The sequence below is a fragment of the Papio anubis genome, chromosome 8, assembly GCF_008728515.1.
Source record: "Papio anubis isolate 15944 chromosome 8, Panubis1.0, whole genome shotgun sequence".
NCBI classification, from domain to species: domain Eukaryota; kingdom Metazoa; phylum Chordata; class Mammalia; order Primates; family Cercopithecidae; genus Papio; species Papio anubis.
Genome location: NC_044983.1, coordinates 8949161 through 8975398, shown reverse-complemented (window position 1 = coordinate 8975398; position 26238 = coordinate 8949161). Strand labels below are relative to the sequence as shown.

At 41.2% G+C, this 26238-nt stretch overlaps 1 long non-coding RNA gene across 1 annotated transcript; it reads right to left on the bottom strand.

Annotated features, from left to right (window-relative positions):
* Positions 1–20735: 20735 nt before the first annotated feature.
* LOC116276440 lies at positions 20736–22160 on the bottom strand. Its single transcript, XR_004186007.1, has 2 exons — positions 21946–22160; positions 20736–21839 (listed from the first exon to the last, which is right to left on the bottom strand). It is a non-coding gene; the product is annotated as an uncharacterized LOC116276440 (long non-coding RNA).
* Positions 22161–26238: the final 4078 nt, after the last annotated feature.

Here is a 26238-nt window from a genome sequence, read left to right as displayed (position 1 = left end):
ATTGATAGATGGCTAGCAAGACTAATAAAGAAGAAAAGAGAGAAGAATCAAATAGACACAATAAAAAATGATAAAGGGGATATCACCACCGACCCCATAGAAATACAAACTACCGTCAGAGAATACTATAAACACCTCTACACAAATACACTAGAAAACCTAGAAGAAATGGATAAATTCCTGGACACATACACTCTCCCAAGACTAAACCAGGAAGAAGTTGAATCCCTGAACAGACCAATAACTGGCTCTGAAATTGAAGCAATAATTAATAGCCTACCAACCAAAAAAAGTTCAGGACCAGATGGATTCACAGCCGAATTCTATCAGAGGTACAAGGAGAAATGATACCATTCTTTCTGAAACTACTCCAATCAATAGAAAAAGAGGGAATCCTCCCTACCTCATTTTATGAGGCCAACATCATCCTGATACCAAAGCCTGGAAGAAACACAACAAAGAAAGAGAATTTTAGACCAATATCCCTGATGAACATTGATGCAAAAATCCTCATTAAAATACTGGCAAACCGAATCCAGCAGCACATCAAAAAGCTTATCCACCATGAACAAGTGGGCTTCATCCCTGGGATGCAAGGCTGGTTCAATATACGCAAATCAACAAACGTAATCCAGCATGTAAATAGAACCAAAGACAAAAACCTCATGATTATCTCAATAGATGCAGAAAAGGCCTTTGACAAAATTCAACAGCCCCTCTTGCTAAAAACTCTCAATAAATTCAGTATTGATGGAATGTATCTCAAAATAATAAGAACTATTTATGACAAACCCACAGCCAATATCATACTGAATGGGCAAAAACTGGAAGCATTCCCTTTCAAAACTGGCACAAGACAGGGATGCCCTCTCTCACCACTCCTATTCAACATACTGTTGGAAGTTCTGGCCAGGGCAATCAGGCAGGAGAAAGAAATAAAGGGTATTCAATTAGGAAAAGAGGAAGTCAAATTGTCCCTGTTTGCAGATGACATGACTGTATATTTAGAAAACCCCATCGTCTCAGCCCAAAATCTCCTTAAGCTGATAAGCAACTTCAGCAAAGTCTCAGGATACAAAATTAATGTGCAAAAATCACAAGCATTCTTATACACCAATAACAGACAAACAGAGAACCAAATCATGAGTGAACTCCCATTCACATTGCTTCAAAGAGAATAAAATACCTAGGAATCCAACTTACAAGGGATGTGAAGGGCCTCTTCAAGGAGAACTACAAACCACTGCCCAATGAAATAAAAGAGGACCCAAACAAATGGAAGAACATTCCATGCTCATGGATAGGAAGCATCAATATTGTGAAAATGGCCATATTACCCAAGGTAATTTATAGATTCAATGCCATCCCCATTAAGCTACCAATGACTTTCTTCACAGAATTGGAAAGAAGTACTTTAAAGTTCATATGGAACCCAAAAAGAGCCTGCCAAGACAATCCTAAGCCAAAAGAACAAAGCTGGAGGCATCACGCTACCTGACTTCAAACTATACTACAAGGCGAAACAGCATGGTACTGGTACCAAAACAGAGATATAGACCAATGGAACAGAACAGAGCCCTCAGAAATAACACCACACATCTACAACCATCTGATGTTTGACAAACTTGACAAAAACTAGAAATGGGGAAAGGATTCCCTATTTAATAAATGGTGCTGGGAAAACTGGCTAGTCATAAGTAGAAAGCTGAAACTGGATCCCTTCCTTACACCTTATACAAAAATTAATTCAAGATGGATTAGAGACTTAAATGTTAGACCTAAAACCATAAAACCCTAGGAGAAAACCTAGGCAATACCATTCAGGAAATAGGCATGGGCAAGGACTTCATGTCTAAAACACCAAAAGCAATGGCAACAAAACCCAAAATTGACAAATGGGATCTAATTAAACTAAAGAGCTTCTGCACAGCAAAAGAAACTACCATCAGAGTGAACAGGCAACCTACAGAATGGGAGAAAATTTTTGCAATCTACTCATCTGACAAAGGGCTAATATCCAGAACCTACAAAGAACTCAAACAAATTTACAAGAAAAAAACAACCCCATCAAAAAGTGGGCAAAGCATATGAACAGACACTTCTCAAAAGAAGACATTTATGCAGCCAACAGACACATGAAAAAATACTCATCATCACTAGCCATCAGAGAAATGCAAATCAAAACCACAATGTGATACCATCTCACACCAGTTAGAATGGCAATCATTAAAAAGTCAGGAAACAACAGGTGCTGGAGAGGATGTGGAGAAATAGGAGCACTTTTATACTGTTGGTGGGACTGTAAACTAGTTCAACCATTGTAGAAGACAGTGTGGCGATTCCTCAAGGATCTAGAACTAGAAATACCATTTGACCCAGCCATCCCATTACTGGGTATATACCCCAAGGACTATAAAGCATGCTGCTATAAAGACACATGCACACGTATGTTTACTGCAGCACCATTCACAATAGCAAAGACTTGGAATCAACCCAAATGTCCAACAATGACAGACTGGATTAAGAAAATGTGGCACATATACACCAAGGAATACTATGCAGTCATAAAAAAGGATGAGTTCATGTCTTTTGTAGGGACATGGATGCAGCTGGAAATCATCATTCTCAGCCAACTATCGCAAGAACAGAAAACCAAACACAACATGTTCTCACTTATAGGTGGGAACTGAACAATGAGAACACTTGGACACAGGAAGGGGAACATCACACACGGGGGCCTGTTGTGGGGTGGGGGGAGAGGGGAGGGATAGCATTAGGAGATATACCTAATGTAAATGACAAGTTAATGGGTGCAGCACACCAACATGGCACACGTATACATATGTAACAAACCTGCACATTGTGCACATGTACCCTAGAACATAAAGTATAATAATAATAAAAAAAGAGAAGGTTAAAGGAAATATAAGAGTGCTAGTTCCTTATCTTTCATTACAGATAGTATTGATACTGTCTAAAATTAAAGCATGTACTATCTTAAACTAAATGACTCCAATCTTTTTTTACTTTAACCTTGCAGGGATATTTTATTAAATATTACCTCTGGTGGTAAAAAAAAAATTTTATCTAGACTTCAGCAATTTCTTTAGTTTCACTTTATTTGCTATTCCTTCTGTTAAAGTAAAATTAAATGCAATACTTTTCAATAAAAATAGAAATCATATTATAATCCTATTTTTATAAAGGTATTTCTCCAGCTGGTCTATATATGCATGGAGAACTGCCTGGAATGAAGTGCACTTTAATATGAATAATAACTGATTTCACTGAGCATGGTGGCTCACGCCTGTAATCCCAACACTTTGGGAGGTCATGGAGGGAGGATTCCTTAAGCCCAAGAGTTTGAGACCAGCCTGGGCAAAATGGCAAATCCCCATCTCTACAAAAAAATACAAAAATTATCCAGACATAGTGGCACATGCCTGGAGTCCCAGTTATCTGGGAGCCTGGAAGGCTGAGGTGAAAGGATTGCTTGAGCCCAGGAGGTGGAGGCTGTGGTGAGCTGAGATTGTGCCACCGCACTCTAACCTAGGTGAGAGAGCCAGACCCTGTCTCAAATAAACAGACAAACGAACAAACAACAACAACAAACTTTATGTGGTGGTCTTCAGGCTAAATTCTAAATTTTTATTTTGTATTTTCTATATTACTTCAATTCTTTATTATGGGTATGTATAATTTAAAAGTCAATATATTTTTGAATGCGGTATCAGCAACAAATCAGGACAACTTGCTCCTTCTCATCTCCTCCTGTACCCTGATCTTCATCTTTTCTCTTGCCCTGGAGACCAGTGAATGAACGTATGCACAGCCAGTGCTAGCTGTTGAATTTCTTGTCCTCGGAGTTCTGCCCTAGGATGGCTCGTCTGTCCTGGGGTGGCCTTATGGCCACATTTTCTTAATGAATCATGGCAGGTTAAAATTGCAATCCTTAGCAGAATCTAATGGTGGCAATTTTAACTGGCCATGATTATTCTTCTACATAAATCTTTGTTCATATCTTTGATTACTTTTTAGGATAAATTCTTAGAAGTAGGGTCAAAGCGTATAACAGTCTTTCGAAAGCTCATAATATTACATGGTCAAATTGATTTTCAAAAAGCCTATTCTAATTGATGCTTTCACTAGAGGTATTTATAAACGTGCTTCTTCCATAACTCCCTTGTCAGCACTAATCATTTTTTGTTTGACATTTGTGCCCATTTGATAAGCAAAAATGATATTTAATTGCTATTTTAATTAGCATTTTTATTATTAGTGAGGTTGAATGTTTTTCATATTAGTATTGAATTTTAAAAATTTCAGTGACATTTTATAAGTGAGCAGATGACATGATCATATTTATTTTTCAGCACTAAAGTTCAGGCAAGAGTGTTGAAAGTAGGTGGCTGCCTGAGGTCAGGAGTTCAAGATCAGCCTGACCAATATGGTGAAACACCATCTCTACCAAAAATACAAAAATCAGCTGGGCATGGTGGCGGGTGCCTGTAGTCCCAGCTACTCGGGAGGCTGAGACAGGAGAATTGCTTGAACCTGGGAGGCAAAGGTTGCAGTGAGCTGAGATTGTGCCACTGTACTACAACCTGGGTGACAGAGCAAGACTCTGTCTCAAAAAAAAAAAAAGAAAGAAAAGGAAAGAAAAGAAAGTAGGTGGCTGGAGGAGCCCAAAGTCAGGAAGAAGTGAGGGGACCTTGGCGGCAGTCTTGGTGATATATGATGAGGGTCTGGACAGGGCGGGGTGGGGCTGGCGGGCAGTGGTGGGTAGGGGAGAGGGGCCCGGGGTTGGGGTGGTGGGGGGAGTAAGATCTGATAACATTCTCTCTTCATCTCTTTTTTCCTGCCTTCTTGATTTCCACTTATAGTTTTCTACTTTGAAAAATTAGCACAGCAATAACACTTTGCCCCAATTAATCTTGTGATGTTCCTAATCTATTTAAATTTGGGGGAGGTTGTATCATTCTTCAGAGAGGTCAGTTTCTACATTTGCAATCTAGAAAATCAGTACTTCTGAGGAGAATCTGGCTGCAAGACTATGGATTTTGTTCCCCTATGACTCCCGTGTGGGGAAAAGTGGAAATGGATCCTTTGGAGGTAAATATGCTGAAGAAATACACCGATCTGCTGGCTTTTGCTAGTATTAGTTAGTTGCTTGCCTTTTACCTTGAAGTCTTTATATGTCATATTTTAAAAATAAAGAAATGAAACACACAGAGTCAGGTTTTAGCCAAAGCAAACCCTGATGAAAAAACGACCAACCCTCTGTAATTCTGAGCTGAATTGTAATTCTTTGTTCTCTGTAGCCTTCAGATAAAAGGATTCATGTGGAATGGTAGATAGGGCGGTTTTAATTTGAATCAACTGGACTTACTGCTGGATTTTACATCAGCCTGCTGTGAGGCAAGTTCTTTGTTTTCGGCAATTATCAAACTAAGCCTAATTAAACCTGCTTTGCTTTGATGTACTGTAATGTTTTCCATAATTTTATATTCTGAACCATTTTCCTAAGTCCTGGTTTGAATCAACACTACGGATTCATTCTGTATCTGTCATGTCATGATTTAGCATGTGTCTAATCAGGTTTTAAGAAGTTTAGCTTTGGTTGATATAATACAACACTATTATTATTGCGATTTTGCAATTTGGACCTGTGGAATTGTTTTAAAATACGACATGCTCTGGATATATGTGGAAGGAAAGTGCAAACACTTCCAATCGTACCAATTAAATATAGATCTTAAACTATAGAAAACCATCTTCTATTTTGTAAAATTCCATTGGTTTCCCTCTCAGTTGTGTTGCTCCTTAAGGAGATGTTCTTTTACAAAGCTAATTTGCCACAATTGATTCCATGTATATTTGTTTTGTGTAGATGTGTTACACAAGGTGTTTCAGAGTCTCTTTGTATCTGCAAGTTGTTCATTTCCCACCTGATGGTGCATCATTAGATCTCTCTTGCTTTCTGGGTGCTAGACTACGTGAAGTGAGTGTTTTTTAAACTACATTTTTCTCCACCATCTAATAGAAATAATTTAAAAATACATTTACTTCATTCAGCTAGCACCCTACTTGGAGTTCCTGTTAGCCACATACCCTTTGCTCCCTTTAAAAATGGGCTCAACTGTTTTTGTTATTTTAGCCTAATTTCCTGTGGCTTTTAGGCTATCATTGGGAGTTGTGCAGGATACAAAACCAAATCAATTATGTTGCAGATTCCTCTTTCAGCCAAGATGTCAAGGGAACTTAGCTATGGAGACCCTGGTAAGCATTTTGAACAAAATAATGTCTCCTTTTGAGACTGGCCATCAAGAAGTGTTATTCTCAGGTGTTTCTACGAAAAATCTGGAAAACTGGGAGCTCGGTTATTATCAATATTATAAAAACTTTGTTTTGGTGGGCACCTTTTGATCACATTTTTACAAACTCTTTGTTGAAGTATAATATACATAGGAACACATACATATATTAAGTGTACAGTTCAATGAATTTTCACACGCTGTGCATATCCATTTAAACCAGCATTCAGATGAAGAACAAAAACATCCACCAGCGCCTCGGGCCCCCTCACCTCATGCTCCTAACCAGGCACTGTTCTCCCTACCCCACTCCCAGAGTAGCCACTTTCCTGACTTCTACCAAGAGAGCTTAGCCCTGCCTGCTTTTGTGCACTCTGTGCATTAAGCATGAGTTACACAGTATGCACCCCTTAATGTCTGGCGTCTTTTGTTCAACATTGTGTGTGTGAGAGTCATCTGTGTTGTTGAGTGTAATTGTAAATTCTTCATTCCTATTTCTTTATGATTTCCCATTGTATAAATATACCACAATTTACTTATTTATTTTACAGTTGAAGGGGAGCTGGACATGGTGGGGGCATGGGGAAAAGGTGCAGAGTGGAGGGGCCAAATGACTTCACATTTTATACGTGGCACCAGGACTCTGTAAGCAGGAACTGTAAGCAAACTAAATAGACTTGGCCCTAACCTTTAAGTGCTTGTTCGTTCTTGATAGTAAATACTTTGAGGACAGGGGCTGGCTTTGTTTCTCTTTCCCTTCTCCACTAACTCCATGACTCCTACAAGGGCACTCAAAGGAATGTTGATATGATTCAAAATAGGTTGTCTAAATGGAGAAACAATAAAATGCAATTAAGAGAATGTAAAACATGAGGCACGAGAAAAAGCCTAGGACTTTCCAGATGAAAAAGAGACAGCTAATGGGCAGAGAAAGGGGAGAAGAAGTAACATAAAGCAGCATAGAACAATACTTATTTATCTTGCTATCATGTAAATGAGTCTAATTAAAGAGCATTTGTAGGGCACTAGTAAATCCTCTGATAAAATGCATAAATAAAACAGTACTTTGGTTTGCTATTTTCTTGTTCACTGCACAGTACCTTCCCTTGGTCTCTCATTTTTGATCATTTTAGATATATTTTGTTCCATTCACATGATTTTTTTCCCATCCCTGAAGCAGCAACTGAACTGAATAAACCAATAATTGTATAAAGTTGACATTCATCACAGTCATGCAAAGGTTTGGTATTTCAGCCAATTTTGCTTTCCTAGTTTTTCCCTTTGTATCACTGTGGATTCTGCATATTCTAGTTTGTGTGTGTGTGTGTGTGTGTGTGTGTAGAACACATAACTTCTATTATTTTTAAATTTAATGACTTGAAGTAGCTCCACCATCTCAATAATCAGTGTGTTAATATATTAATAATTGTTGCTATGTCCCAGAAAGTGGTAGTAAAAGCACTGTCGAGCTAATACCAGTGCAACACATAAATTATTCATTTAAATATATCATGCCTATTTGACTATATTGCTGTATTCTACTAGCAAAGTATCTCATGCTTTATTGTAGACTCTCATTTTGATTAAAAAAAAAAATAAGAAGGCCCATTCATTCTGGTGGATTCAAAGAGCTAATAATTTGGCTGCTCTAGAAATTGACCTCAAGGGAATGCGAATGAGTGAAAAACCTGAAAGGGAGTCAGCATAGGATTTGGTTTGCTTGCTTTCTGATCTATCCCTGTTTATTAGTCAGCAAGGACTGCCATAACAGGGTAACAGCTTGGTTGGTTTAAACAACAACTAGCTATTGTCTTATGGTTCTGGTGGCTGGAAGTCCAAGATCAGGCTGTTGGCAGGGTTGATTTCTCCTGAGGCCTCTCTCTTTGCCATTTAGATAGTTGTCTTCTTCCTTCTCACACAGTTCTTCCTCTGTGTGTATCTGTGTCCTAATCTCCTCTTCTTAGAAGGACCCAGTCATATTGGTTTAGGATCCACCCGAAAGACTTTGTTTTACTTTAATTACCTCTTTAAAGGCCCTATCTCCAAATACAGTCCCATTCCAAGGTAGTGGGAGTTACGGCTTAAACACATGCATTTTAAGGGGACCCTATTCATTCCGTAACACCCTGCCCCGCAAAACAATCTTTGACACTCTGACGTGAGATGCTTGGAACCAGCACATCTCACACGTCTTCTGGATTCTGATGATGCCTGTTCTGTGCTGGCTGATGCTCTGGCCTTCCTCATCTCCCTGGGACTGCACAGCTCTACTGCCTGGAGATCACCCGTTGGAGGGGGCACTGTGCAGCCAGACAAACCAGTCTCTATCCCCAAGCTTCTGGCCTTTCCCCTTCCTTAAGAACTTGGGTGAGATGCCACAGGGTGGGGCATGGGACTACATTTCTAGAGCAGCAGTCAGAGCAGCCACATGATGCAACTAAGAAATGTCTCCATGGGGCAAACTTTGGCAAATGGAACTAGGATATGGGAAGGAGCTGGGTAAAGAAATTCTTGCTTCTTGCTTCCTCCCATAGCTGGTCCCAAGACACAACTTCTCTGTATAGCCTATCTAGACATGTGTGGCTCCATGGGTGTCGTCACAGCTTGTTGTGAGGCCTGGCCAGTGCTGTAGCATGCAAGAGCTTGCATTGCTTTCCTTCCTTCCTGGACTCATTTCCTTCCTCTTGCACTCTCACTGCTCTGGGACTGCACCTGCCAAGTGAAGCATCATGACTCAATCCTTGCCTCAGGCTCTGCTTTCTAGGGAATCAGGACTAAGACAATATTTTACCCATTATAGACGTTTTGCCCTAATTACAGAGGTGGCAATAAATTTGAATAATAGCACATAGATAAGTATTATTCTTCAATATTTATTATAGAGCATTTAATCATTTTTCTCAAGTTATTGCTAGCAAGGGCAGGGCAATAAAGTCATGACAAACTGCAGTAAACATTGATAAATATCAACCCAGTAGCACTCCTAGACTGATATGGATTCAAGTGGACTCATCTGCAAGGCTAAATAACTTTTTATTTTAATGTTCATGAGAAAATGTGTTTAGAAGTTAAACAAGATTATTTCTTAAACTGTTAACTTTATCTGTCACAAAGAATGTATTTTCTTCTTCTAGAAGATTCCACGTTGTTATCTATGAGGCCATTTCATAATGAAGGAAGTCCGGCAACAAAACTTCTTGAACTATTCAGAAAAAACTCATCAAAAAATTTTATCATCTTCAACATCTCAAATGTTGAAATATAATGTTTATTTTGTAAAATTACTAAGTAGTACGAATATTTGACCACTTGAAAGAATTTTCTGCAAAGCCTAGTTTCCAGCAAGTCATTTCCCAATCCAGTGAATCCCTTAGATATGCAGTGTGTAGTAAGATCAGAGTCTACCTATTTACCCATAGGCAAATGAAGCTCAACTGAACAGAGTTAGACTTTTGTGCAAGCTCTATGATGTATTGTCATTAATAAATGGGCAGGAAATAGCATTTCCAAATTCCTGACAGATATTAATATTCAGGATTCAAGAATGAGCAATTGGAATCCCTGGCAATACCCAGGAATTCTTCAAATCATAACTTATTCTGTAAGTTTTATAATACTTTATTTATGAATTTAAAAATAATGACTGATGATAATAATATATTGTGAATCTACTTGCAATAGAGTTATACAAAGGTTTTCCGTACAGAGAAGTCTATGCTATGTAATATATGCTTAGTTTATATTAACTGATATATCATGAAAATATTATGTTTAAATAACAGGTAAACATGTTGTTTACTTGATATAAACAGTTGATAATAGGAAATACTCCTAAAGAAGGTACCATTAGCATCAAATAAATGTCAAATAAAAATGATTTTAAAAATGGAAAGATACTACCAATATTCAATATTTAAAAGTTACCATTCTTCAGTGGAAATTTTAGAGAACACTAAACATTCACTGCCCCATCCAATAGTTGGGATCTCTGTTTCCTGACAAACATTTCAGATGTAGACAGATTTCTTTCACTTTGTGTTGACATGGGTTGCATTGTGAAAAGTGTACCCAAAAACAGTTTCAAGTGGATCTTAGGGTTCATGAAGCTCCATTTAAGCTCATTTCCTTTTTTATTTTTTTTATTTTTGAGATGGAGTCTTGCTCCATCTCCCAAGCTGGAGTGCAGTAGCGCAATCTTGGCACTGCAACCTCCACCTCCTGGGTTCAAGTGATTCTCCTGCCTCAGCCTCCCAAGTAGCTGGGATTACAGGTGTGCCCCACCATGCCCGGCTAGTTTTTTTTATTTTTAGTAGAGATGGGGTTTCACCATGTTGGCCAGGCTGGTCTCAAACTCCTGACCTCAAGTGATCTGCCTGACTTGGCCTCCCAAAGTGCTGGCATTACAGGTGTGAGTCACCATGCTCAGCCTCATTTCCTTTTTTGTAATGATAAAAATATTTTATTTCCTTTTCCTGACTTTGATTTTGCTGTTGAAATCAATATTGCTTATGCTGACAGTTTTTAGATCAATTTCTAGTTTTATATTGAAGCATTCCATGACAGTATTCATATCATATTCTCTTTGCATTTTTTTCTGATAAAATGTTTATAAGAAATTATAGTCTATGGAGAATATTCAAATACTGGAAAACACCAGTAAATGTTACTAGGTAGTATTCAAATACTGTGACATTTGGTTACTAGTAAATTTACTAGCAAGTTTACTAGTAAACTTTATTAGCAAGGAGTACGTTTACCATCAAGGAGATCTTACCCTGATCTTACCAGAATGCAGCAGGATTGACTTAAATATCTATTTTACTTTCAAAACTTGTTCTCTCTTGAAACGTCACTTAGAGGACTCATATAATGTATTCTGTGCATAAAACTTAGTACTATTTATTTTATTTGTGCAATGATTTCCTGTTAGCAGCAGACTGGCCCCATGAACACTCACTTATGCCAGGGCAGCTGTAAGCAAGACTGATGATGCTGTGGCCACCCACCTCCTGTGTGTCCACCTTGTTCTGGGCTCCACTTGCCAGCATTTCCTGCTGTTGCTTTTAGCTTGGTGTCAATGGATTCCTTCAAACTGATGCCACTGTCTGATGATTGTGATGCCACCGTCTGATGATTGTGAAGCACTAATTCTCACAGGAGAATTGTATTTTCCCATTTTCTTGCCTTCATGATTGATTTTTCTTGGGATTAAGAGAAATATAAATGTTCTGAGAAATGCTGGGAAGGAATCCCTGTGTGGAAATACTGGTAGGAGAAAATGGGCCTTCCATAAAATAGCCCTTTATCACTGCAGTCATGGCTAGTCCCACCTTGAATATCTTGAATGCAGGTGCTCTTGGAGACTAACTTGAGACTAAATTGAGTTCCTCCTGAGAAGCAGACATATCCAGAGGCCCAGGAATTTTTTTATTTTTTTGGTCTAACCTTGTTACACATATTTTATTATTTTATTTAAATATTTTTTATTGTAGTTAAATATACATAACCTAAAATACACCACTTAAGCCACTTTTAAGTGTTCAGTGACATTAAGTATAGTCACACTGTTATACAACCATTACCGCCACCATTTCCAGAACTCTTTTCATCTTGCAAAACTGAAACTCTGTACCCATTAAATAACAACTTCTCATCTCCCCAACTCCCCCAGTCAGCCGCTGGCAAACATATATACACATTGTCTTAGTCTATTCAGGCTGCTATTAAAAAAAATACCAGAGACTGGGTGGCTTATAAATAACAGACATTTCTTTCTCACAATTCTGGAGGCTGGGAAGTCCAAGATCAAGGCATCGGTGGATTTGGTGTCTGGCGAGGACCTGCTTTATTAGAGATGGCTGTTTTCTCACTGTAACCTCACATGGGGCAGAAGTTGAAAGAGATCTCTCTGGAGGGTTTGTTGTGCTTTTTTTTTTTATTTTTTTTATTTTTTAGACAGAGTCTTGCTCTGTCACCCGGGCTGGAAGTACAGTGGCATGATCTTGGCTCACTGCAACATTTGCCTCTCAGGTTCAAGCAATTCTCCTGCCTCAGCCTCCTGAGTAGCCTGGACTATAGATGCTTGCCACCACACCTGGCTAATTTTTGTATTTTTAGTAGAGATAGGGTTTCGCCATGTTGGCCAGGCTGGTCTTGAACTCCTGACCTCAGGTGATCTACTCGCCTTGGCCTCCCAAAGTGCTGAGATTACAGGTATGAGCTGCCATGCCTGGCCCTGGGGTCTCTTCTTATAAGGGCACTACTCTTTCATGAGGACTCTACCCTAATGAACCGGTTACTTCCCAAAGGCCCCACTTCCTACTGTTATTACCTTTCAGGTTAGGATTTCAACATCTACATTTTGGAGGAATACAAATATTCCGACCATAGCATGCAGAATTCATTCATTAGCATATATGAGTGTCTTCTGGCAATTCCTAGAAATAGCTGAGGACATTCTGAAAGGTATTTGAGGTTTTATAGTAAAGGGTGAGAGAAAGAGGCGAAAATAATATTACTATGAATGTGGTCACTCATCATCCCCAGTCTGATTTAGCTTGAGGAAACAGGTGTCACCATAGCAAAATGTGACTCAGGAAGCGGAAAAGAACATATCACACATAATGAATAACAGTGATCCTTGGCTGTTTTCTCCCTATGCTAATGGAAGAATTTATTCAGCAAGTGGCTATCACTTTTGGAGACCATCTCTATGCTATCACATGTGGTGGGTATAGAAATGCTAGAAGATTCCATTTATATGTCTTCCATGTCCAGAGAAGGATTGACTGCTTCCTTCAAAGATTTGAGATGAGACTTGCAGCACTTTGCATCATTACAAGAAGTCTATGATAGTCTGGAAAGACTTTTAGGATAAGACTGTAAAATACTTGAGGACACTTGATCAAGATTTTCATGTAACTTCTTAAGAAAGCATTAGTGTCCATCAAGGATTATGTCAAATGGTCTACCACATTCTATAGCTTTGTTTAGTCTTTTGGTTATGAGAGTTAGTTTCAGGGCAGTTGACATAGTTTCTAGCCTCTGACTTCATTAGAACTACTATCAGATATGCTATACATAATGTAAGCAAGATAATGGAGAACTGTTTCAGGAATGATAGTGTGATCACCTCAGACAATGGTTGAGATATCATGTGGAAAGCTTGCCTCTGGTATAATTTCCTTAAGCAATTTCTCATAAGGCATTCATCATTGTTATTCCTCACCCTCCCATCCTTCAGGCTTCATCAACCTGAAGAGTAAAATAATCTGCAGAGGTGACACAGGATAAGCCAGGGTATTCAGTAGTAGATGGCTCAAGCCATTCCAATGCATGATACTGTAGGCAAGCAGACAGAACTGACTACTGAGCAAATGTCTCACCACTGCACATGTAACCCACACATGTAAGAAGGCAGAAAGGAAAGTAGTTAAACCTCGCGGGCCAGCAGGTGGCTGCTTTTAACTCTCACTGCAGCAAGGGAAGGGGCTAGGGATAGGGAGTGAGGGAAGTTTCATAGTAGGAGACAGGGCATAATTACAGGAAAAATGACTTCTGTGTGATGGCAGAGTCTTTCAGGCAGCATTTGGAATTAAAAGCCATTACATCATCTGAGGACGCTCAGAGATTGTGCAGAATGGGGACCAGTAATAGAGTCCTTTGGTGTTGGAGGGGAATTACTTCCACACCATTTCTTACATTTCGTGGTTTTGTGAAAGGCAGAGTCAGAAATCACTGAGCAATAAAAATGCTCTTAATGTTTTTGAGGCAGAAAGCAGGTAGAGAGAATTTTGAGCAGGTACAGACAGCATCTAGGAGCATTAGGAAAGCAGAAAGCTGGTGGACCACTGTAGGGCAGGCAGCAAAAGCATCTCTGTCCCCTCAGCTGTCAAGCCAGACCCAGAGAAGGCATCCTTGACTCTTTCCATTTCCTGCCCGCACCTCCAGAGTTTTTCTCTTAAGAACAATATTGCTATGAACATTTTCTACATGTTTCCTGGTGCATATAAGCAAGAATTTCATAAGTTAATGCCAAATTGTATTCAAAATTGGTTGAGCCAACATAACCTGACACAAAGCATGAATCTTGTTATTAGGAAAAAAACTGTAAAAGACATATTTGGAACAATTGGAGAAGTTTGAATACAGAATGAATATTGGGTAATACTATGTGATTATTGCTAATTTAAAAAATGTGAATGGTGTCAGAGTCAGTATGAACATGTCCTTTTTTATTCTTATTCTCTTAAGAGTAATTTAGAAGTGCCAAGATATCTACAGTTCATTTTCAAATGGCTCAGCAAAACTGTGACTATGTGGAGAAACCGCTGAAGAGAGAAAGGAGAGAGAGAGAAGATGAGAGACAGCACAAATGTGACAAAATGTTGGTGGAAAATGTATGTTTAAATTTTTTTCAGGATTAAAAATTGTGAAAAGAAAAAAATGGTTGAACCGCTAAGGGTCTAGTTAGGAAAACTGAAACCACTCTAGGTATTTCAAACAGAGGGACTTTAATACAAGAAATTGGTTTCAAAGATATTGGCTGGGTATGGTGGCTCATGCCTATAATCCCAGCACTTTGGGAGGATGAGTGGAAGGATCGCTTGAGGTTAGGAGTTTCAGATCAGCCTGGCCAACATGGCGAAACCCCATCTCTACTAAAAATACAAAAATTAGCCAGGCATGCTGGTGCCTGCCTATAGTCCCAGCTACTCAGGAGGCTGAGGCGTGACAATCACTTAAACCTGAGAGGCAGATGTTGCAGTGAGCCAAGATTGCACAGTTGTGCACTGCAGTCTGGGTGACAGAGTGAGACTCCATCTCAAAAATAAATACATACACACATACATAAAAAATAAAAATAAACAAAGATATTAAGAAGGTTGGAAGAGTAAAAGGAAGGAAATGGGACTGGAGGATCCAAAAGGAAGAAAGCTATGATCCTTGGAAATCAGAAGCTGTTAGTGCCCTTGAGCTCAGTCCCCAAGTCTGTGCTTGCTGCAGTTGGTTCCAGATCCATGAAAGAGAGGCTGCCTCAGTCTGGGCAGGGACTGCTGAAAGAGGTGCTGTCTGCTCAGGCTGCTGGCTCTCAGCTGCCCCCTTCCATTGCCAGCTTCATCAGTAGCTACCATCAAGAGTCAGAGCCAGTAGCAGAAAGCTTTCCTCTTCTCCTGCCTTCTAATATCCACGAGCGCCTTTCACTGCAGAAACTCACAGGAAACCAGCAGGCAGGGCATCCTGGGAAATGCAGTTTGCAGAGTCCAAACCCTAGCAATGCAGAGAGTAGGGAAAGAGGATGTGGCATTCAGAGACACAGGGTAGCAGCAGACACATACTCCCACCAGCAGTGGGCAAGCATGCTCTCTGCACCACATTTTGCTACGTCTGACTATTTAACTTTTGAATCTGGTTGGAGTTAAGTGCTTTGAATGTGTATTTTGACAGTTTTAATTTGTATTTTGATTCATCCTTTATGTCCAGCTTATATGTTTCCTCTTTGGAGAAGCTACCTCTGACTATATCTAATGAACATCTCCTGCTGTACTCTGTCATTGTACTCTGGACTTCTTTTACATTGCACCTACCTCCATTAGAAATGATATATTTGTTTGTGAGATTATTTGATTGATATCAGTCTACTCCACCAGCATGTAGATTCTACAAGGGCACAACGGGTCTCTTGTTTTCTGCTCTATTACTAGTACCCAGCAAACAGCCAGGCACATAGTAAGCATGCAATTTACACAGTGAATGGATGAATGAAGAGGGACCAGCTATAACACCAACCTCAAGTGATGCAAGAAGACAACCTGGATTGGGCTGAGAAGAGGAACATCCCCCAGTCACTCCTATTAAGAACTACATAAATTATATGGTGGTTAATGTCAGAACCCCAAGGGGTTATGCCATTCTTTATAACTTGATATATACATATATATATTTATAATTTGTTAGAAGTACTATTTTTACTTTATTTTTTATGGACAGGGTTTTGCTCTTACCTCCAGGTTAGACTGCGGTGGCACAAAAATAGCTCACTGCAGCTTTGAACTCCCAGGCTCAAGTGATCCTCCTGCCTCAGTCTCCTGAGTGGCTGGGACTACAGGCATATACCACCACATTCGGCTATTTTTGTATTTTTGTAGAGACAGGGTCTTTCTATTGTTGCCCAGGCTGGTCTTGAACTCCTGGGCTCAAGTGATTCTCCCGCCTTGGCCTCCCAAAGGGCTAGGATTACAGGCATAAGCCACTGTGCCTGGCCCAATGTTAACTATTAACAAAGTGCATGTAATTTCTTCAGAGGTAGACACTCGTTCACAATCAATGACTTATGAACTCTATAACAAAAACAAGGTTTCCAGATAGTTGGGTAAAGAGAGCTACCTGAACTGACTGGTGCCAAGTGCATGGTGACTGACAGACTATCCTACTTTCTGGTTTGTCCAGGACTGAGGGGTTTCTCAGGACAAGGGACTTTCAGTGCTAAAACCAGGCAACTCCTGGGCAAACATGGGACTAAGTTTGTTTCCTTAGCCAAAAGACATTTGCAGTCCATCTTGGGCCCCACCTAAGAAGTCCAGAAGGTCTCACCTGATATAGAACAGGATATACCCTTACATAAGCACATTAATTTTTACATAGAACCGGTGACGTTGTCAAAGATGGAGGCTAACTTTAAGAGGCCTAAGTTCACAGTGGGTAATATCAGGTTTGTGCCTGTGCACATTTTGAAGGAATTTTTAAAATTGATCTTTCAATATTTGTAGGTAATGTGACTGAATCAGTCAATAGTTTTTAATGGATAACACTAAGTATGTCAGAGGAGAAGTAAAAACTTCCCTAAAAAAAGAAATGCAGCCAATAATAAATAAATAAAGGATAAAGGATGGCCACAGAGAAGGTTTTGGCCAATTTGTGTGTGTGTGGCCCTGTAGTTGTGCATGCTCTGGGCAGGACACGGGTCTCTGTTATTGAGGGGCCAACCCCATCTCTAACACCAGATTGCTCGTGACACGCGGCACTTACGTTCATTGGCATGTGCCAACATGGACCAAGGAGTCAGCAATGACTTGTTTCCAGAAAGCAGCTTCAGGCTCCGGAGTTGACCTCCTGCCTGCCAACTCCATTGGGCTGCATTTTGTGGTGGGAAAATCCAAGGCCTTTGGGAGACAATTTTGTGACGTTGCATTTATGGATTTTGTAGAGCATCCAGCTGACTTCAAGGACGATTTATTAGTGTGGTAGCAAATACTGCAGTGTTTGGTGTTCTGTCCCCTTTGTGAAATTGTCTCTTCTATGGACTTCTGTTAACACCCCTCCTTCCTTCCTGGTGGTAGTTCTCCTTCTCTGGTTACTTGTTTGTTTGTTTTTTCGATTATGTGCATTTTATTGTGGTGAGAAACACATCACATGAGATGTACTCTCAATAATCTTTTAAGTATATAGTAATGTATTGGTAACTATAATTTATGCACAGTGTTACACAGCAGATCTCTAGAACATCTGCATTTTGCAGGACTGAAGCTCCATACCCACTGAACAGCAATCCCCATTTCTGCCTTTCCCAGCCCCTGACAGTCACCATCCTACTTTCAATGTGTCCTTTGGGCTTCATTTCGTCCCCAGGGGCCTGTCCTTGTCTTCGGGGCCACTGTGTCCCTGCTTGTCCTCTTCTCTCTGAACACATTCCTGCTAGGTAACCTTGTCATAGTATTGTTTCTAATAGCAAAGATGATTTTGAAACAACTTGAAGGTTCAACAGTACAGGATTGGTTAAATATGTTTTTTTTTAATGGACCACTATGCATCATTTGATGAAAATCGCACTGTACATTTGTTGACATAGAGATGTTCATGATATTGCTTAGTTAATAAACCATGTTATAATGTTGCATGTATAATGTGATCCTATTTGTGTGAAAAATAGATAAATACACAGTGACATCTGAATGAATGTTCACCCCGAATATTAACAGTATTTATCTCTAGGTGGTGGAATTATGTGTGACTTAAGCATTATTTCTGTTTGTCAGCAATTTCTAGTTTTTCTACAACAAATATATTTTTAGTGTAGTGAAAAAAAAAATACAGGTTGTAAGAAAAAAGATTCTCTTAGGATATGGATCCCAGTCAGTCAGTTGACTGTGTAAAACTCTGCAGTAAATACCCGACCAGGCCAGGTGCAGTGGCTCATGCCTGTAATCTCAGCACTTTGGGAGGCTGAGAAGGGAAAATTGCTTGAGCTCAGGAGTTCAAGACCAGCCAAGTACGTAACATACAGAGACCCCCATCTCTTAATTTTTTTTTTTTTTTTTAATTAGACTGGGTATGGTGGCTCAGGCCTGTAATCCCGGCACTTTGGGAGGCTGAAGTGGGCAGATCACTTGAGGTCAGGAGTTAGAGACCAGCCTGGCCAATGTAGTGAAACTCCATCTCTACTAAAAATACAAAAACTTAGCTGGGCGTGGTCGCAGGTACCTGTAATCCCAGCTACTTGGGAGGCTGAGACAGGAGAATTGCATAAACCCAGGAGGTGGAGGTTGCAGTGAGCTGAGATGGTGCCACTGTACTTCAGCCTGGGCGACACAGTGAGATGCTGTCTCAAATAAATAAATAAAATTAGCCAGGCATGGTGGCAAACCTGTGGTCCCAGCTACTCGGGAGGCTGAGGTGGGAGGATTGCTTGAGCCTGGCAGGTTGAGGCCACAGTGAGCCATGACTGTGTCATTGCACTCCAGCCTGGGCTGGATGGAGAGCTCTTCTAAATAAATAAATAATAAAGAAATAAAAATCTCTGGCTTTTTAAAGGTCCTCACTACAAAAACAATAAGTATGTGAGGCAATGCATATGTTAAGTAGCTCAATTTAGCCTTTCCACAATGTTTACATATGTCAGAATACGTACACAATAAATATCTAAAATTTTTATGTGTCAAAATAAATAAATAAATTACTTAGGAAAAAAAATCCCCTCTTTTGAATCAGAGCCATTGGGCTCCATGACGTTGGACTCATTACTTAACCTTTTTAAGTCTCAATTCCATCGTCTCTGGAGTGGGTCTTAGACCAACTTTATTAGATCGTTTTGAGGATTCAGTGATTGGGCACCCAGGTCATAAATCTCTCCCCTCCCCTGGCCTCTGACGTCATTCTTCATAGAGGATAAGCCCTGAGAGTCCCTCATCCTGTCAAGTAGTTTTGTTCTTTAAATGGCTGATTAACTCACAGGGGTAGTATCTTTTAATGCAAGTTCTCTACATGAAATGAGGTGCCAAGTTAACAACCCAGGAAAACAAAAGGCTTATGTTTTTCCACATAATAAACTGTGAAGAAATGAGTAGGGCAAGCTTTCCAGCCTCTCTATTAGAGCTACATGCCTATAAAATACAAAATGTACACACACATCTTTGAGCCACTGTGTTGGTCTGGCTAAGCAATGGAATGCTAATGATTATTCAGGAATTCTCTTGATCCTGTTTGATAGAGTTAAAAAATTTTCTTTCTGTAACCTGTAGCTAAACTTTAAAATAGCCAGGTCTTGGCTGGGCACGGTGGCTCAAGCCTATAATTCCAGCACTTTGGGAGGGCAAGGCGGGTGGATCACCTGAGGTCAGGAGTTTGAGACCAGCCTGGCCAACATGGTGAAACCCTGTCTCTACTAAAAATACAAAAATTAGCCAGGCATGGTGGTGCACACCTGTAATCCCAACTACTCGGGAGGCTGAGGCTGGAGAATCACTTGAGCCCAGGAGGTGGAGGTTGCAGTGAGCCGAGATCATGGCATTGAACTCCAGCCTGGGCAACAGAGCAAGACTCGGTCTCAACAACAACAACAACAACAACAACAACAACAACAAAAACAAAAACCAGGCCTGTTCAGTTTAGCACTTGCACAGAATCCTGTTATGTGCCAAACACTGGGTATTGGGGGTTTGGAAATAAGTGAGACAGATAAATAAATAAGAGTCTCCTCTGTCTGGGTAGTCTCAGGGGATGACAGAAGCACAAGCAGCTCCCTCTAATAGTCTGTGGCAGAGATGGGGTAGAGGTTTGCTCAGAGGATTCCCATACAGAAGAGCGGGGCTGAGAAATGTCAAGGCCATCAACAGCAGCACAGGCCCCAGTAAAGCTCCCAAGCAGGCTTCAAGAATACCATGCAGACGGGATGGGGAACAAAAGAATCCTTATTTCTCCAGAGTATTAGCCCCATTTCCCACCTTCCATTTGTGTGTCAAAGTTGCTGCCCAGCCAACACAGGGCTAGGGGACAGCGCTGTGGCCCTTGCGACTGTAAGAATTAAAGAAAGAGGAAAGAAACACAAAAAGCAGCTCAACAGTCAAAGAACAGGTTTATTTTGGAGATATAAACCTGAGAGGGACTTCTGGCCCATTTCAGTCGGGAGCACATTCTCTTACAGACTAAGAGTATATATTGGTTTTATGGTGAGGGGGCTTATCACAAGCTTGGAATGTTTCTGTGTAGGGGAGAAGTTTATGATGGCGTTGGAATGTCTCTGGTCGGAGGGGAGGTTATTTTGGGGCTGACAAGTCTCTGGTTGGGGAGGAGTTCGGAATGTTTCTGATCGGAGATATTATTTGTGGTTTATGGTCATGCTGACCTTAGCCATTAGGCTGATGCCCTTTGGATTTAGGTGGGTTTTGATCAAGGTGAACTTTAGAATGGCAGTGCTTGTCCAAGACGGCGATGCTCTTGCTCTGTCAGTGACTAAAGAAATGGCTTCACTTCCTCTGGGGCTCTTATGACTAAAGAAAGGACTGGCTTCCTGTGGAGTCCCTCACTCTGTAAGACAGACACTATAGGGGAAAAATGAGTCAGGCCATGCCTGTCTTCCAGAACCTTAGAGTCTGGTAGAATCCTTCTTGCCTCTCTCCTACTTCAGGGATAACCAGCAATCCTCGACACTCGTTGGCTTGCAGCTGTACAACTCCAGTCTCTGCCTCCCTCCTCACATGGCCTTCTCCCCGCTATGTCCTCATATCATCCTCCTAGGAGGTTACCACTCAAACTGGTAAAAAGGCCCACTCTGCTCCAGTGTGACCTCATCTTGACTAATTATGTCTGCAACAACCTTATTGCCAAACAAGGCCGCATTCTGAGGCACTGGGGACGAGGACTCCCACATATCCTTTTGGAACTGTAACAGGGAGATGAGGCAGTTATCTACAGCGCCTTCAGTCCCCTACTGCATGGGCCAATGGGAAAGTTCCCCTGGGGCCTTGGAAGGTTCACTGAAGAATCAGCGTGTAAAAGGCAGATTAACTGGAGAAAAGGCACACAAATGTATTTAACATGTATATACTTAGCCTCCAGACTGAAGACCCAGAGGTACAGGGGAGAGTGTCCATTTTTATTCTCAGGTTCAACAATGTATGGACGGCTGTGTCTGTCTAGATTCTTCCTGGCCTCTCTGTGCAGCACTCCTTCCTTCTGGGTATGAGACAAGACCCTTTCTGCAATAGGGGCCTTATGACCTACCGTCAAACACTGTAGGTCAGATCATTTCTTTATGGCCAGTTTTTACGTAGAAAGGCAGAGGGAAAGGCAGATAAATACTTTTAGGTTTTATAGCTGGCTTTGGGGAAAAGGGTTTCTGATTTCTAAGACTTACCTTGGGGAGGAGGGATTCTAGTTTCTGTGGCTAGCCTTGAGGGAGAGTGGGACTGAGAGACAGGAGAGAAGGACAAAGTCAGAAAAACTTTTGCTCCTGAGGTTGCTTCTGAGGCCTTCATTTTGGGAGATTATTTTCTGAGCCGAACAGTACTACTGGAATCCATCTTACTGTCAGAGGCATTTGAACCAGAGCAACTCCATCTTGAATAGGGGCTGGGAAATATAAGGCTGAGACCTGCTGGGCTGCATTCCTGGGAGGTTAGGCATTCTTAGTCACAGGATGAGACAGGAGGTCAGCACAAGATACAGGTCATAAAGACTCTGCTGATAAAACAGGATGCAATAAAGAAGCCGGCCCAAAGCCACCAAAACCAAGATGGTGACAAAAGTGACCTCTGGTCGTCCTCATTGCTCTTTATGCATTGATTATGATGCACTAGCTGCTCAAAGACACTCCCACCAGTGCCATGACAGTTTACAAATGCCTTAGCAATGCCTGGAAATTACCCTTACATGATCTACAAGGGGGAAGAACCCTCAGTTCCAGGAAATCCCTGCCCCTTTCCCAGAAAACTCATGAATAATCTACCTCCTGTTTAGCATATAATCAAGAAATAACCGTAAGTATGCTCAATCAAGCAGCCCATACTGCTGCTCTCTGCCCGTGGAGTAGTCAATCTCTTGTTTCTTTATGTTTCTAGCAAACTTGCTTTCACTCTACTTTATGGACTTGCCCCAAATTCTTTCTTGTGTGAAATCTAAGAACCCTCTCTTGAGGTCTAGATCAGGACCCTTTCTGGTAACAAAGGCATGTGGTGAAAAGAGCTTGGAGGTTGACATGGCAAAGCCTGGGATCCTTCCTCACTCTTGGGCCTGTGTTCGCACCAGTGAAATGAGGTGCTTGGGGTTTCTTGCCTTCTATCATGTTCTGACAGTCTTGATGAACTCTGGTCCCACATTTGAACCAAGGCCATGGCACATGCAGCAGAAATATTGCATTGAGCAGTCTTTTTGTCTTGTGGACAGCAAATTGTGCTACTTTTGAAAAGTCACGGTGTTTATCAAGTTTGTCTTCCAGCCTTATCTCTCTCTATGCTTCCCCACACCACACATACATTTTAGTACCTCCTCTTCCAGTTGGAAGCAGGAAGAATCATTTAGAACTGCTGATTACTCTTTAGGGTGAAGGAATTTAGCTTAATTATTCATTCCAGACATTTGAAAGTAAAACTCTCTTGAAGGAATTTAAAGCATCTGCAAGCAAAGAGGAATGTTCTTTATTTTAATTCAGGAGATTGGTCACTATTTCTAAAGTCACACTTTGATGATCATCAGAAAAGCATGAAGTTACTCCTGACTTAAGCCTACTGGGACGTATGGAGTTAGGTGAGGAGGGATGGTCTCCACCTACCGCCTGTATGGAGGCTGTGAGTTGCTGCACCTTTGGTGGCCTGGAGCCCAGACACCTGCTGTCAGGGAGAGGGGCAAGCAAGTGTGACAACTCTAGGGCCCAGAGCCCCTCTCACTTGGGCTTAGGATGGCTGGGCAGCCCTCTCTGTCTGAAGCCTCCCTTGCCTCAGTCCTTGTTCCTGTCTGAGCTTCGGAACAGAGTCGCTCCTTTTTCAACATCTCTAGATTCTCTGATTCCAGGAATGCAGAAGGGGCCTTTCCTGGACGTGCCCTCTTCCCCTACCCCATGCCACTGAAGCTGGGTAATGGTACTTGCAATTTCTGGGGAGACCACTCATGCGGCTTCCCAGTCCCAAGTTTCTGGGGTCTCAAGTCCCAGGACACTCAGGATACCATGGACAGGAAGCAGGGAGAAGCTGACTCTGCTGCTATGGACATCTCAGGAAAGAAGGCAGCCTAGGCAGGTGCAGAAGTGTCAGAAGCATTTGAACTACAGCAACTCCATCTTGAACAGGAGCTGGGTAAAATGAGACTGAGACCTACTGGGCTGCATTCCCAGACGGTTAAGGCATTCTAAGTCACAGGATGAGACAGGAGGTCAGCACAAAATATAGGTCATAAAGACCTTGCTGGTAAAACAGGTTGCAGTAAAGAAGCCAGCCAAAACCCACCAAAACCAAGATGGCGATGATAGTGACCTCTGGTGGTCCTCACTGCTACACTCCCACCAGCACCATGACAGTTTACAAATGCCATGGCAATGTCAGGAAGCTACCCTATATGGTCTAGAAAGGGGAGGCATGAATAATCCACCCCTCGATTAGTATATTATTAAGAAATAACCATAAAAATGGTCAACCAGCAGTCCTCAGGGCTGCTCTTTCTATGGAGTAGCCATTCTTTTATTCCCTTACTTTCTTAATAAACTTGCTTTTGCTTTGCACTGTGGACTTGCCCCGAATTCTTTCTTGCGCAAGAACCTTCTCTTGGGGTCTGGATTAGGACCCCTTTCCTGTAACAGATGGAGCCTAGATTCTGAGCAACTCTGGAGGCGACACCATGTCAGAGCCAAATCCTGTACCTCCTAGGAGAAAAAGTTCTCAACACTGATGCTGACTGTACTTGCAATAAAGTGAGGAGATGACAATGATAAAAATGTGTGCTGACTGGAAAAATAATCCAATTCACAGCCGTTTATGTTCCTATTGCTCTAGTTATGCCAAAATGCCATACAACATAATACTTATGCATATTTTTAAGTGTTTTAGATTAATGTGACTTATATTTTATATATGTCTACTTAGCTTTCTGTTTCTATTTAATTTTTTTCTAGGTTCATTGAAGTATAATTTACATACAATAACATTCCCCTAAGACATTGAGCATTTTTATTACTCAAAAATGTTTTCTCCAAACCCCTTCCCTAACCTCTGACTCAAGGCAACCACTGACCTGCTTTCTGTTACTTAAAGTTTTGCTGTTTCTAGCATATCATATAATTAGAATAATACGGTATTGAGTCTTTGTGTCTCACTTATTTAGTAGAAGGGTTTGAGACTCATTCATGCTGTATGATTTAATATTTTGTTCCTTTTTATTGCTAAGTAGTAGTTCATTTTATGAATATAACACAATGTATTAATCCATTTATCAGTTGATGCATATTTGGGTTGCTTCCAGTTTTCAGTTCTATGAGTAATGCAGATGTACACATTGTCTCAGTTTATTTGGGTTTCTATAACAAATACCAGAGACTGGGTGGTTTATCAACAACATTTATTTCTCACAGTTCTGGAGGCTGGAAAGTCCAAGATCAAGGTGCTAGCAGATTTGCTGTCTGGTGAGAAGCCACTTTCTGCTTCATAGATGGTACCTTCTCACTATATCCTCACAAGGTGGGCAGACTGAGAGAGCCCCCTTGGATCTATTTCACAAGGGCATTGATCTCCCTCATGAGAGTTCTGCCCTCGTGACCTATTCACCTCTTGATAGCCCCCATTTCCTAATACCATCACCTTGATGGTTAGGATTTCAACATAAGAATTTTGGGGAGACACAAATGAGTAATACAGACACAGTGTATTTCTGCATTACTCAGGGAACCATAGACCATAGAATTCCATCCCTGACCCACCAAAATTCACACCCTTCTCACACGCACAATACATTCACCCTAATACCCTCCAAAGTCTTAACTCATTCCAGCATCAACTGAAAACTCTGAAGTCCAGAGTCTCATTTAAACATCATCTAAAACAGATATGGGTAGGACTCCAGGTACAATTCATTTACAGGCAAGTTGCTCTGCAGTTGCGAACCCATGAAAGCAAACATGTTACGTGCTTCCAAAATACGATAGTGGGACAGGTACAGGATAGACATTCTCATCCCAAAAGGGAAAAATAGAAAAGAAGGGCTAATATGTTCCAAGTAAGTTCAAAACCTTAAGGCTCAGAAGCAACCTTCTTTGACTGAAGCCTCTGCCCTCTAGGCCCACTGGGTTGGAGGGTTCCATTTCTGGAGGTTTGCTGGGCAGGGGTTGGGCTACCAAGTCTCCTGGAGGCCCTGTCCCCATGGCTTTGCTGGGCACAGCTCCGACCACAGTTGTCATGAGTTGGAGCCTCCTATCTTCGGCTATCCTGGGCTGGAATTATATGCTAGTAACTCTACCAGTCTGGGATGCTCCCCCTCCCCCACCCACAGAGCACTGCCTTAGTGGGGACTCTCTGAGGTGGCCCACCCTCATGGTGGCCTGGGTTGGGTACTCAATACTCTGAATGGCTTTTTCTTTCAAAATCTAGGTGAAAATAGCCATGACCCATGCCTCATGCACCCTGCGTTCTGGTAGAGACAGTGCCTTACTGAGGCTGCCGTGGTTTCC